The sequence below is a fragment of the Saimiri boliviensis genome, chromosome 10 (assembly GCF_048565385.1).
Source record: "Saimiri boliviensis isolate mSaiBol1 chromosome 10, mSaiBol1.pri, whole genome shotgun sequence".
Taxonomy (NCBI): domain Eukaryota; kingdom Metazoa; phylum Chordata; class Mammalia; order Primates; family Cebidae; genus Saimiri; species Saimiri boliviensis.
The window spans coordinates 122761064-122775917 of record NC_133458.1 but is presented as its reverse complement, the minus strand read 5'-3'; the positions used below and the strand labels follow the sequence as shown (position 1 = coordinate 122775917).

At 34.9% G+C, this 14854-nt stretch overlaps 1 long non-coding RNA gene across 4 annotated transcripts in view; it reads right to left on the bottom strand.

The window, feature by feature from the left end:
* The window catches only part of LOC120363017 (uncharacterized), a 267844-nt gene that overhangs the window by 221445 nt on the left and 31545 nt on the right, over positions 1 to 14854 (bottom strand). For all 4 annotated transcript variants that reach the window (XR_012512242.1, XR_012512243.1, XR_012512241.1 and 1 more), the window contains one exon: positions 10932 to 11724. This is a non-coding gene — a long non-coding RNA (uncharacterized LOC120363017). The remainder of the gene's footprint in view (positions 1 to 10931; positions 11725 to 14854) is intronic.

Below are 14854 nucleotides of genomic sequence, written 5' to 3'. Positions count from 1 at the left end.
AAGCCTAAGCTGTGTTATTTTCCAAAATACAAGTACAACCCTGAGCTGTATCTCGGAAAGTAATACAAATACACCCCCAAGCTGTGTTATTTTCAAAAATACAAATACATCCCTGAGCTGTATCTGGGAAAATAATACAAATACACCCCCAAGGTGTGTAATTTTCAAAAACAAAAATACAACCCATAGCTGTATCTTGGAAAATAATACAAATACACCCCCAAGCTGTGTTATTTTCAAAAATAAAAATAAAACCCTGAACTGTATCTCGGATAATAATACAAATACACCCCCAAGCTGTGTTATTTTCAAAAATACAAACACAACCCATAGCTGTATCTTGGAAAATAATACAAATACACCCCCAGACTGTGTTATTTTCAAAAATACAAATACAACGCTTAGCTGTATCTCGGAAAATAATACAAATACACCCCCAAGCTGTGATATTTTCAAAAATACAAATACAACGCTGAGCTGTAACTCGGAAAATAATACAAATACACACCCAAGCTGTGTTATTTTCAAAAATACAAATACAACAGATAGCTGTATCTCGGAAAATAATACAAGTTCAACCACAAGCTGCGTTATTTTCAAAAATACAAATACAACCCTGAGCTGTATCTGGGAAAATAATACAAATACACCCCCAAGCTGTGTAATTTTCAAAAACAAAAATACAACCCATAGCTGTATCTCGGAAAATAATAGAAATACACCCCCAAGCTGTGTTATTTTCAAAAATACAAATACAACCAATAGCTGTATCTCGGAAAATAATACAAATACACACCCAAGCTGTGTTATTTTCAAAAATACAAATACAATCCTTAGCTGTATCTCGGAAATTAATACAAATACATCCGCAACCTATGTTATTTTCAAAAATACAAATACAACCCTGAGCTGTACCTCGGATAATAATAGAAATACACCCCCAAGCTGTGTTATTTTCAAAAATACAAATACAACCCACAGCTGTATCTCGGAAAATAATAAAAATACACCACCAAGCTGTGTTATTTACAAAAATACAAATACAGCCCTTAGCTGTATCTCGGAAAATAATACAAATACACATCCAAGCTCGTTTATTTTCAAAAATACAAATACTACCCTTAGCTGTATCTCGGAAAATAATAAAAATACAAGCCCAAGCTGTGTTATTTTCCAATATACAAATACAACCCTGAGCTGTATCTCGGAGAATAATACAGAAACACCCCCAAGCTGTGTTATTTTCATAAATACAAATACAACCCTTAGCTGTATCTCGGAAAATAATACAAATACACAGCCAAGCTCTGTTATTTTCAATAATACAAATACAACCCTTAGCTATATCTCGGAAAATGATACAAATACACCCACAAGCTGTGTTTTTTTCAAAAATAGAAATAAAACCCTTAGCTCTATCTCGGAAAATAATACAAATACAACCCCAAGCTCTGTTATTTTAAAAAATACAAATACAAAACTTAGCTGTATCTCAAAAGATAGTAAAAAATACACCCCCAGGATGTGTTATTTTCAAAAACACAAATACAACCCTTAGCTGTATCTTGGAAAATAATACAAATACACCCCCAAGGTCTGTTAATTTTAAAAATACAAATACAACCCACAGCTGTATCTCGGAAGATAATACAAATACACCCACAAGCTGCGTTATTTTCAAAAATACAAATACAGCCCTTAGCTGTACCTCAGAAAATAATACAAATACACCCCCAAGCTCGTTTATTTTCAAAAATACAGATACAACCCATAGCTGTATCTCGGAAAATAATACAAGTACTCCCCCAAGCTGTGTTATTTTCAAAAATACAAATACAACCAATAGCTGTATCTCGGAAAATAATACAAATACACACCCAAGCTGTGTTATTTTCAAAAATACAAATACAACCCTTAGCTGTATCTCGGAAAATAATACAAATACACCCCCAAATTTGTGATTTTCAAAAATACAAATACAAACCTTAGCTGTATCTCTGAAAATAATACAGATACACCCCCAAGCACTTTTATTTTCAAAAATACAAATACATCCCAGAGAATGTATCTCGGAAAATAATAAAAATACACCACCAAGCTGTTTTATTTTCAAAAATACAAATACAGCCCTTAACTGTATCTCGGAAAATAATACAAATGCACCCCCAAGCTCTTTTATTTTCATAAATACAAATACAACCCTTAGCTCTATCTCGGAAAATAATAAAAATACAAGACCAAGCTGTGTTATTTTCCAAAATACAAATACAACCCTGAGCTGTATCTCGGAAAATAATACAAATACTCCCCCAAGCTGTGTTATTTTCAAAAATACAAATACAACCCTTAGCTTTATCTCAGAAAATAATACAAATACACCCCAAAGCTGCGATATTTTCAAAAATACATAAACAAACCTTAGCTGTATCTCGGAAAATAATAAAAATACACCCCAAAGCTGCGTTATTTTCAAAAATACAAATACAACCCTGAGCTGTATCTGGGAAAATAATACAAATACAGCCCCAAGCTGTGTAATTTTCAAAAACAAAAATACAACCCATAGCTGTATCTTGGAAAATAATAGAAATACACCCCCAAGCTGTTTTATTTTCAAAAATACAAATACAACCAATAGCTGTATCTCGGAAAATAATACAAATGCACCCCCAAGCTGTGTTATTTTCAAAAATACAAATACAATACTTAGCTGTATCTCGGAAAATAATCCAAATACAGCCCCAAGCTATGTTATTTTCAAAAATACAAATACAACCCTGAGCTGTACCTCGGATAATAATAGAAATACACCCCCAAGCTGTGTTATTTTCAAAAATAAAAATACAACCCATAGCTGTATATCGGAAAATAATACAAATACACCCACAAGCTGTGTTATTTCCAAAAATACAAGTACAATCCTTAGCTGTATCTCGGAAAATAAAACAAATATACCCCCAAGCTGTGTTATTTTCAAAAATACAAATACAACCCTTAGCTATATCTCGAAAAATAATACAAATACACCCCCAAGCTGTGTTATTTTCAAAAATAAACATACAACCATGAGCTGTAACTTGGAAAATAATACAAATACACACCCAAGCTATGTTATTTTCAAAAATACTTATACATCCCTGAGCTGTATCTCGGAAAATAATACAAATACACCCAGAAGCTGTGTTATTTCGCAAAATGCAAATACAACCCTTAGCTGTATCTCGGAAAATAATACAAATACACCCACAAGCTGTGTTATTTTAAAAAATACAAATACAACCAATAGCTGTATCTCGGAAAATAATACAAATACACCCACAAGCTGTGTTATTTTCAAAAATACAAATACAATCCTTAGCTGTATCTCGGAAATTAATACAAATACACCCCCAAGCTATGTTATTTTTAAAAATACAAATACAACCCTGAGCTGTACCTCAGATAATAATAGAAATACACCCCCAAGCTGTGTTATTTTCAAAAATACAAATAGAACCCACAGCTGTATCTCGGAAAATAATAAAAATACACCACCAAGCTGTGTTATTTTCAAAAATACAAATACAGCCCTTAGCTGTATCTAGGAAAATAATACAAATACACATCCAAGCTCGTTTAATTTCAAAAATACAAATACAACCCTTAGCTTTATCTCGGAAAATAATAAAAATACAAGCCCAAGCTGTGTTATTTTCCAAAGTACAAGTACAACCCTGAGCCTTATCTCTGAAAATAATACAAATACACCCCCAAGCTGTGTTATTTTCAAAAATACATATACAACCCTTAGCTGTGTCACAGAAAATAATACAAATACACCCCAAAGCTGCGATATTTTCAAAAATGCAAAAACAAACCTCAGCTGTATCTCGGAAAATAATAAAAATACAACCCCAAGTTGCGTTATTTTCAAAAATACAAATACAACCCTGAGCTGTATCTGGGAAAATAATAAAAATACACCCCCAAGCTGTGTAATTTTCAAAAACAAAAATACAACCCATAGCTGTATCTTCGAAAATAATACAAATACACACCCAAGCTGTGTTATTTTCAAAAATAAAAATAAAACCCTGAACTGTATCTCGGATAATAATACAAATATACCCCCAAGCTGTGTTATTTTCAAAAATACAAATACAACGCTTAGCTGTATCTCGGAAAATAATTAATATACACCCCCAAACTGTGATATTTTCAAAAATACAAATACAACGCTGAGCTGTAACTCGGAAAATAATACAAATACACACCCAAGCTGTGTTATTTTCAAAAATACAAATACAACCGATAGCTGTATCTTGGAAAATAATACAAGTACAACCAGAAGCTGCGTTATTTTCAAAAATACAAATACAACCCTGAGCTGTATCTGGGAAAATAATACAAATACACCCCCAAGCTCTGTAATTTTCAAAAACAAAAATACAACCCATAGCTGTATCTCGGAAAATAATAGAAATACACCCCCAAGCTGTGTAATTTTCAAAAATACAAATACAATCCTTACCTGTATCTCGGAAATTAATAAAAATACACCACCAAGCTGTGTTATTTTCAAAAATACAAATACAACCATGAGCTGTAACTCGGAAAATGATTCAAATACACCCCCAAGCTGTGTTATTTTCAAAAATACAAATACAACCAATAGCTGTATCTTGGAAAATAATAGAAGTACACCCCCTAGCTGTGTTATTTTCAAAAATAAAAATACAACCCTTAGCTGTATCTCGAAAAATAATACAAATACACCCCCAAGCTGTGTTATTTTCAAAAATACAAATACAACCCATAGCTGTATCTTGGAAAATAATACAAATACACACCCAAGCTGTGTTATTTTCAAAAATACAAATACAACCCTGACCTGTATTTCGGAAAAAAATACAAATACACCCCCAAGCTGTGTTATTTTCAAAAATGCAAATACAACCCATTGCATTATCTGGAAAATAATACAAAAACATCCCCAAGCTGTGTTATTTTCAAAAATAAAAATACAACCCTTAGCTGTATCTCGGAATATAATACAAATACACCCCCAAGCTAAGTTATTTTCAAAAATACAAATACAACTCTTAGCTGTATCTCAGAAAATAATACAAATACACCCCCAAGCTGTGTTATTTTCCAAAATACAAATAAAACCCTGAGCTGTATCTCGGATAATAATAGAAATACACCCCCAAGCTGTGTTATTTTCAAAAATACAAATACAACCCATAGCTGTATTTCGGAAAATAATACAAATACACCCCCAAGCTGTGTTATTTTCAAAAATACAAATACAATCCTTAGCTGTATCTCGGAAAATAATACAAATACACCAACAAGCTGTGTTATTTTCAAAAATACAAATACAACCCTGAGCTGTAACTCGGAAAATAATACAAATACACCCCCAAGCTGTGTTATTTTCAAATATACAAATACCACCCTGAGCTGTATCTCGGAAAATAATACAAAAACACCCCCAAGCTGTGTTATTTTCAAAAATACAAATACAACCCTTAGCTGCACCTCGGAAAATAATACAAATACACCCCCAATCTCTGTTATTTTCAGTAATACAAATACAACCCTTAGCTGTATCTCGGAAAATAATGCAAATACACCCCCAATCTGTGTTATTTTCAAAAATAGAAATAGAAAACTTAGCTGTATCTCGGAAAATAATAGAAAAACACCCCCAAGCTGTGTTATTTTCAAAAATACAAATACAACCCTGAGCTGTATCTAGGAAAATAATACAAAAACACCCCCAAGCTGTGTTATTTTCAAAAACACAAATACAACCCATAGCTGTATCTTGGAAAATAATAGAAATACACCCCCAAAATGTGTTTTTTTCAAAAATACAAATATAATCCTTAGCTGTATCTCGGAAAACAATACAAATACACACCCAAGCTGTGTTATTTTCAAAAATGCAAATACAACCCATAGCATTATCTCGGAAAATAATACAAATAAATCCCCAAGCTGTGTTATTTTTAAAAATAAAAATACAACCATTAGCTGTATCTCGGAAAATAATACAAATACACCCCCAAGCTGAGTTATTTTCAAAAATACAAATACAACTCTTAGCTGTATCTCAGAAAATAATACAAATACTCCCCCTAGCTGTTTTATTTTCCAAAATACAAATAAAACCCTGAGCTGTATCTCGGATAATAATAGAAATACACCCCCAAGCTGTGTTATTTTCAAAAATACAAATAAAACCCATAGCTGTATCTCGGGAAATAATACAAATACACCCCCAAGCTGTGTTATTTTCAATTATACAAATACCACCCTGAGCTGTATCTCGGAAAATAATACAAAAACACCCCCAAGCTGTGTTATTTTCAAAAATACAAATACAACCCTTAGCTGTACCTCGGAAAATAATACAAATACACCCCCAATCTCTGTTATTTCCAGTAATACAAATACAACCCTTAGCTTTATCTCGGAAAATAATACAAATACACCCCCAATCTCTGTTATTTTCAAAAATAGAAATAGAAACCTTAGCTGTATCTTGGAAAATAATACAAAAACACCCCCAAGCTGTGTTATTTTCAAAAATACAAATATAACCCTGAGCTGTATCTCGGAAAATAATACAAATACACGCCCAAGCTGTGTTATTTTCAAAAATACAAATACAACCCTTAGCTGTATCTCAGAAAATAATACAAATACACCCCAAAGCTGTGATATTTTCAAAAATACATAAACAAACCTTAACTGAATCTCGGAAAATAATAAAAATACACCCCCAAGCTGCGTTATTTTCAAAAATACCAATACAACCCTGAGCTGTATCTGGGAAAATAATACAAATACACCCCCAAGCTGTGTAATTTTCAAAAACAAAAATACAACCCATAGCTGTATCTTGGAAAATAATAGAAATACACCCCCAAGCTGTGTTATTTTCAAAAATACAAATACAACCAATAGCTGTATCTCGGAAAATAATACAAATACACCCCCAAGCTGTGTTATTTTCAAAAATACAAATACAATCCTTAGCTGTATCTCGGAAAATAATCCAAGCTATGTTATTTTCAAAAATACAAATACAACCCTGAGCTGTACCTCGGATAATAATAGAAATACACCCCCAAGCTGTGTTATTTTCAAAAATAAAAATACAACCCATAGCTGTATCTCGGAAAATAATACAAAAACACCCACAAGCGGTGTTATTTCCAAAAATACAAATACAACCCTTAGCTGTATCTCGGAAAATAATACAAATACACCCCAAAGCTCTGTTATTTTCAATAATACAAATACAACCCTTAGCTGTATCTTTGAAAATAATACAAATACACCCCCAAGCTGTGTGATTTTCTAAAATACAAATACAACCCTTAGCTGTATCTCGGAAAATAATACAAATACACCCGCAAGTTGTGTTATTTTCAAAAATACAAATACAGCCCTTAGCTGTATATCGGAAAATAATACAAATACACACCCAAGCTGTGTTATTTTCCAAAATACAAATACAAACCTTATCTGTATCTGGGAAAATAATACAAATACACCCCCAAGCTCGGTTATTTTAAAACATACAATTACAACCCTTAGCTGTATCTCGGAAAGTAATACAAATACACCCCCAAGCTGTGTTATTTTCAAAAATACAAATAAACCCATAGATGTATCTCGGAAAATAATACAAATAAACCCCCAAGCTGTGTTATTTTCAAAAATACAAATACAACCCTTAGCTATATCTCGAAAAATAATACAAATACACCCCGAAGCTGTGTTATTTTCAAAAATACAAATACAACCATGAGCTGTAACTCGGAAAATAATACAAATACACCCCCAAGCTGTGTTATTTTCAAAAATACATATACATCCCTGAGCTGTATGTCGGAAAATAATACAAATACACAGCCAAGCTCTGTTATTTTCAATAATACAAATACAACCCTTAGCTGTTTCTCAGAAAATGATACAAATACACCCCCAAGCTGTGTTATTTTCAAAAATAGAAATAAAACCCTTAGCTCTATCTCGGGAAAATAATACAAATACAACCCCAATCTGTGTTATTTTAAAAAATACAAATACAAACCTTAGCTGTATCTCGGAAAATAATATAAATACACCCCCAAGCTGTGTTATTTTCAAAAATACAAATACAACTCTTAGCTGTATCTCGGAAAATAATACAATTACACCCTCAGGCTGTGTTATTTTCAAAAATACAAATACTACCCATAGCTGTATCTCGGAAAACAATACAAATAGAACTCAGAGCTCTGTTGTTTTCAAAAATTCAAACACAACCCTGAGCTGTATCGCGGAATATAATACAAATACACCCCCAAGCTGTGTTACTTTCAAAAATACAAATACAACTTTTAGCTCTATGTCGGAAAATAATACAAATACACCCCCACGCTGTGTTATTTCAAAAATACAAATAACACCCTTAGCTGTATGTTGGAAAATAATACAAATACACCCACAAGCTGTGTTATTTTAAAAAATACAAATACAACCCATAACTGTATCTCGGAAAATAATACAAATACACCCCCAAGCTGTGTTATTTTCAAAAATACAAATACAACCCTTAGCTGTATCTCGGAAAATAATAGAAATACACCCCCAAGCTGTGTTATTTTCAAAAATACAAATAAAACCCATAGCTGTATCTTCGAAAATAATACAAGTTCACCCACAAGATATGTTATTTTCAAAAATGCAAATACAACCCTTCGCTCTATCTTGGAAAATAATACAAATACACCCACAAGCTGTGTTATTTTCAAAAATACAAATACAACCTTGAGCTGTATCTCCCAAAATAATACAAATACACCCCCAAGCTGTGTTATTTTCTAAAATACAAATACAACCCTTAGCTCTATCTTGGAAAATAATACAATACACCCCGAAGCTGTGTTATTTTCAAAAATACAAATAAACCCTTAGCTGTATCTTGGAAAATAATACAAATACACCCCCAAGCTGTGTTATGTTCAAAAATACAAATACAACCCTTAGCTGTATCTTGGAAAATAATACAAATACACCTCCAGGCTGTGTTATTTTAAAAAATACAAATACAACCCTTAGCTGTATCTTGTAAAATAATAGAAATACACCCCAGGCTGTGTTATTTTCAAAAATACAAATACAACCCTTAGCTGTCTCTTGGAAAATAATACAAATACACGCCCAGGCTGTGTTATTTTCAAAAATACATATACATCCCTTAGCTGTATCTCGGAAAATAATACAAATACACCCCCAAGCTGTGTTATTTTCAAAAATACAAATACCACCCTTAGCTCTATCTTGGAAAATAATACAATTACACCCCCAGGCTGTGTTATTTTCAAAAATACAAATACTACCCTTAGCTGTATCCTGGAAAATAATACAAATACACCCCCAGGCTGTGTTATTTTCAAAAATAGAAATACAACCCTTAGCTGTATCTTGGAAAATAATGCAAATGCACCCCCAGGCTCTGTTATTTTCAAAAATACAAATTCAACCGTAAGCTGTATCTTGGAAAATAATACAAATACCCGCCCAGGCTGTGTTATTTTCAAAAATACAAATACAACCCTTAGATGTATCTTTGAAAATAATACAAATACCCTCCTCCCCAGGCTCTGTTATTTTCGAAAATACAAATACAACCCTTAGCTGTATCTTTGAGAATAATACAAATACCCCCCCAGGCTGTGTTATTTTCAAAAATACAAATACAACCCTTAGCCTTATCTTTTAAAATATTACAATTAACCCCCTCTCCCAGGCTGTGTTACTTTCAAAAATACAAATACAACCCTTAGCTGTATCTTTGAAAATAATACAAGTACCCCCCCAGGCTGTGTTATTTTCTAAAATACAAATACAACCCTTAGTGTTATCTTTGTAAATAATACACATACCCCCCCAGGCTGTGTTATTTTCAAAAATACAAATAAAACCCTTTGCTGTATCTTTGAAAATAATACGAATACACTCCAGGCTGTGTTATTTTCAAAGATACAAATACAACCCTTAGCTGTATCTTTGAAAATAATACAAATACCCCCCCAGGCTGTGTTATTTTCAAAAATACATATACAACCCTTAGCTGTATCTTTGAAAATAATACAAATACCCCCCCCAGGCTGCGTTATTTTCAAAAATACAAATACAACCCTTAGCTGTATGTTGGAAAATAATAAATATACACCCCCAACCTGCGTTATTTTCAAAAATACAAATACAACCCTTAGCTGTATCTTGCAAAATAATACAAATACACCCCCAGACTGTGTTATTTTCAAAAATACAAATACATCTCTTAGCTTTATCTTGGAAAATAATACAAATACACCCCCAATCTGCGTTATTTTCAAACATACAAATTCAACGCTTAGCTGTATCTTGGAAAGTAATTCAAATACACCCTCAAGCTGTGTTATTTTCAAAATTACAAATACAACCGTTAGCTGTATCTTGGAAAATAATACAAATACACCCCCATGCTGTCTTATTTTGAAAAATACAAATACAACCCTTAGCTGTATCTTGGAATATAATACAAATTCACCCCCTAGCTCTGCTATTTTCAAAAATACAAATACATCCCTTAGCTGTATCTTGGAAATTAATACAAATACACCCCCAAGCTGTGTTAATTTCAAAAATACAAATACAACCCTTAGCTGTATCTTAGAAAATAATACAAATACACCCCCTCGCTGTGTTATTTTCAAAAATACAAATACATCCCTTAGCTATTTCTTTGAAAATCACACAAATACCCCCCCCAAGCTGTGTTATTTTCCAAAATACAAATACAACCCTTAGCTGTATCTTTGAAAATAATACAAATACACCACCTAGCTGTGTTATTTTCAAAAATACAAATACTAAAGCACTTAAAGCGGGGACCACTTTACCTGTGTATTCTGAGAAACTTGTCTTGCATTCAAAGCACGGTCAGTTTTAGCTGTGTATTTTCAAAAAGTTGTCTCTACCTCCCATAGCTCATGAAGTCAAAACGAGTGATCTGTGTCCCCTTGAGTTCAGCATTCTTTTAGTAAGAGAGGATTAAGTTCTATTTGAATTCTGGAAAACTGCTTCTCATCTTGTCAATCAACTGTCATTTTTTGTGTTAATTTCTTGGAGATGTAATAGAGTCAATCCAAAACCAAAGGTGTATTCAACTCCAGATTGACAAGTCAAATCAAGAAAGCAGGCACTGAGCTGGAAGACGGATCTTTTCCCTGTTGGCCTTAAGGCCCACATAAATCCCTGTGAAGGAATCGGGAAACAGAGACAGAAAGGGACTCGCCTAAGGCTTCTCACTTGAAAGTGCCTGGCAGACTGACTGGCAGAGGGCTGGAAATCAAATCCAAATCTTCAGACGTGTAATTTCACAGGGTGCGCCGCCTCCCCCAGGCCCAATGTGACACTTCAACGGCTTAACGAGAGCTTGACGGGATTGATGTCAACATGAAAAGACATTAGATTGCATCGGACGTGTCTTTGGCCCATTGTCTCTAAGGAGAATGTGCCTGGTTCAAATTCTCACTTTGCTTCTCACCTGAGAGATGTGGCCTCAGTGGTCAATGGGAAATGAGCTGGTTTCAGTCACCACCCTCTCACTCATCATCAAGAAAAATTCCTTCAACCATACATGGGTTGTATTTTCAGGAGTGTTGGGCTTCATCCACGGTTCTGAGTAACATGCTAAAAGAGGAAAAAAGATTTGCTGCTCAGGAATGGAGACAGAAACACAGACACACACACACACACACACACACACACACAGACACACACACACAGTGACACAAAAAACACCCAAACACAGGGCGCACAAACTACTGCTCGTGTTCAGCAAAATGCTTAGTGGTATGAGGTGGGCTTTGAACCTGTCCATGCTCCAAAGGAAGACACACCTTTCGCTATTTCACCCGACTATTCTTGTTGGAAATGTGAATAATTCTTTCATACATGGCTCATGATGACAGGGACCACTCTCATTTCACCCTCAGAGGTAGACAAGAGGACTGCAAAGGACTCAGGTGTCGTCCCTGCTGACTGAAGAGGACTCCCATTTCCCCTCGAACCCAAAGTCACAGCAAAAGTAGCTTTCTCTTTGAAGAGCACACAACTTTTTCAAAATACACAGCTAAAACGGTCCCCGATTTAAGTACTAAAGCACTTAAAGGGGGACCGTTTTAGCTGTGTATTCTGAAAAACTTGTCTAGCATTCAAAGCACGGACAGTTTTAGCTGTGTGTTTTGAAAAAGTTGTCTCTACCTGCCATATGTCATGAAGTCAAAACGAGTGATCTGTGTCCCTTTGAGTTGAGCATTCTTTGAGTAAGAAAGTATTAAGTTCTATTTGAATTCTGGAAAACTGCTTCTCATTTTGTCAATCAACGGTCAGTTTTGTGTGTCAATTTCTAGGAGAGGTAATAGAGTCGATCCAAAACCAAAGGTGTATTCAAGTCCACATTGACAAGTCAAATCAAGAAAGCCGGCACTGAGCTGGAAGAGGGATCTTTTCCCAGTGGGCCTCAAGGCCCACATAAATCCCTGTGAAGGAATTGGGAAACAGAGACAGAAAGGGACTTGCCTAAGTCTTGTCACTTGAAAGTGCCTGGCAGACTGACTGGCAGAGGGCTGGAAATCAAATCCAAATCTTAGGACGTGTAATTCCACAGGGTGCGCCGCCTCCCCCAGGCCCAATGTGACACTTCAATGGCTTAACGATAGCTTGACAGGATTGATGTCAACATGAAAAGACATTATATTCCATCGGACCTGTCTTGTGCCCATTGTCTCTAGGGAGAATGTGCCTGGTTCAAATTCTCACTTTGCTTCTCACCTGAGAGATGTGGCCTCAGTGGTCAATGGGAAATGAGCTGATTTCAGTCACCACCCTCTCACTCATCATCAAGAAAAATTCCTTCAACCATACATGGATTGTGTTTTCTGGAGTGCTGGGCTACATCCACAGTTCTGAGTAACATGCTAAAAGAGGAAAAATGATTTGCTGCTCAGGAATGGAGACAGAAACACAGACAAACACACAAACACACACACACACAGAGTGACACAAAAAACACCCAAACACAGGCCGCACACACAACTGCTCATGTTCAGCAAAATACTTAGTTGTATGAGGTGGGCTTTGAACCCATCCATGCTCCAAAGGAAGACACACCTTTCGCTATTTCACCCGTCTATTCTCGTACGAAATGTGAATAATTCTTTCAGACATGGCTCATGATGACAGGGACCACTCTCATTTCACCCTCAGAGGCAGACAAGAGGACTGCAAAGGACTCAGGTGTCGTCCCTGCTGACTGAAGAGGACTCCCATTTCCCCTCGAACCCAAAGTCACAGCAAAAGTAGCTTTCTCTTTGAAGAGCACACAACTTTTTCAAAACACACAGCTAAAATGGTCCCCGCTTTAAGTGTTAAAGAAAAAAAAAGAAAAAAAAATACTTAGGAATATATCTAACAAAAGGGTGGACAGACCTCTAGTAGGAAAACTACATAACACGAATGAACGAAAACATAGATGACACAAAGAAATGAAAACACATCACATGGCCCTGGATGGGTAGAATCAATATTGTAAAAATGAGCATACTGCAATGTACAAATACATGCAATGTATAAACACGATGCAATTCCCATCAAAATTTTACCATCATTCTTCACAGAGTTAGAAAAATAGTTCTAAGGCCGGGCGTGGTGGCTCATGCCTGTAATCCGAGCATTTTGGAGGCCAAGGCGGGTGGATCACCTGAGGTCGGGAGTTCAAGAAAAGCAGTTCTAAAATTCATATGGAAACAAACAAGAGCCAACATAGCCAAAGCACGACTCAGTAAAAGGAACAAATCTGGAGGCATCACACTTCCTGATTTCAAACTGTAAGGCCATGGTCACCAAAACAGCATGGTACTGGTATAAAAACAGGCACGTAGATCAATGGGAACAGAATAGAAAATCCAGAAATAAAACCAAATACTTACAGCCAACTGATCTTCAGTAAAGCAAGCAAAAACATCAAGTGGAGAAAGGACACCCTTTTCAACAAATGGTGCTGAGATAACTGGCCAGCCACATGTCGGAGAATAAAGCTGAATCCTCATCTCTCACCTTATACAAAAATCAACTCAGGACAGATTAAAGACTTAAACCTAAAACCTGAAACTATAAAAATTCCAGAAGATAACACTGGAAGAACCCTTTTAGGCATTGGCTTAGGCAAAGATTTTATGACTAAAAACCCAAAAGCAATTGCAACATAAACAAAGATAAATAGCTGAGAGATAACTAAAGAGCTTTTGCATGGCAAAAATAACAGTCAGCAGAATAAACAGTTAACCCACAGAGTGAGAGAAAATGTTCACAATATATACTTCTGACAAAGGACTCATATCCAGAATCCACAACAAACTCAAACAAATCAATAAGAAAAATTCAATCAACCACATCCAAAAGTGGGCTAAGACATGAATAGACAATTCTCCAAAGAAGACATACAAATGGCTAGCAAATAATTTAATAAATGCTCAACATCACTAATGATGTGGGAAATGTAAATCAAAACAACAATGCAATACCACCTTACTCCTGCAAGAATGGTCATAATCAAAGAATGTAAAAACAACAACGACAACAACAACAACAGTAGATGTTGGCATGGTTGTGGCAATTAGGGAACACTTCTACACTGCTAGAAGAAATATAAACTAGTACGGCTACTACGGAAAACAGGGCGGAGTTCCTTAAAGAACTAAAAGTAGAATTACCATTTGATCAAGCAATACCACTACTGGATATCTACTCAGAAAAAAAG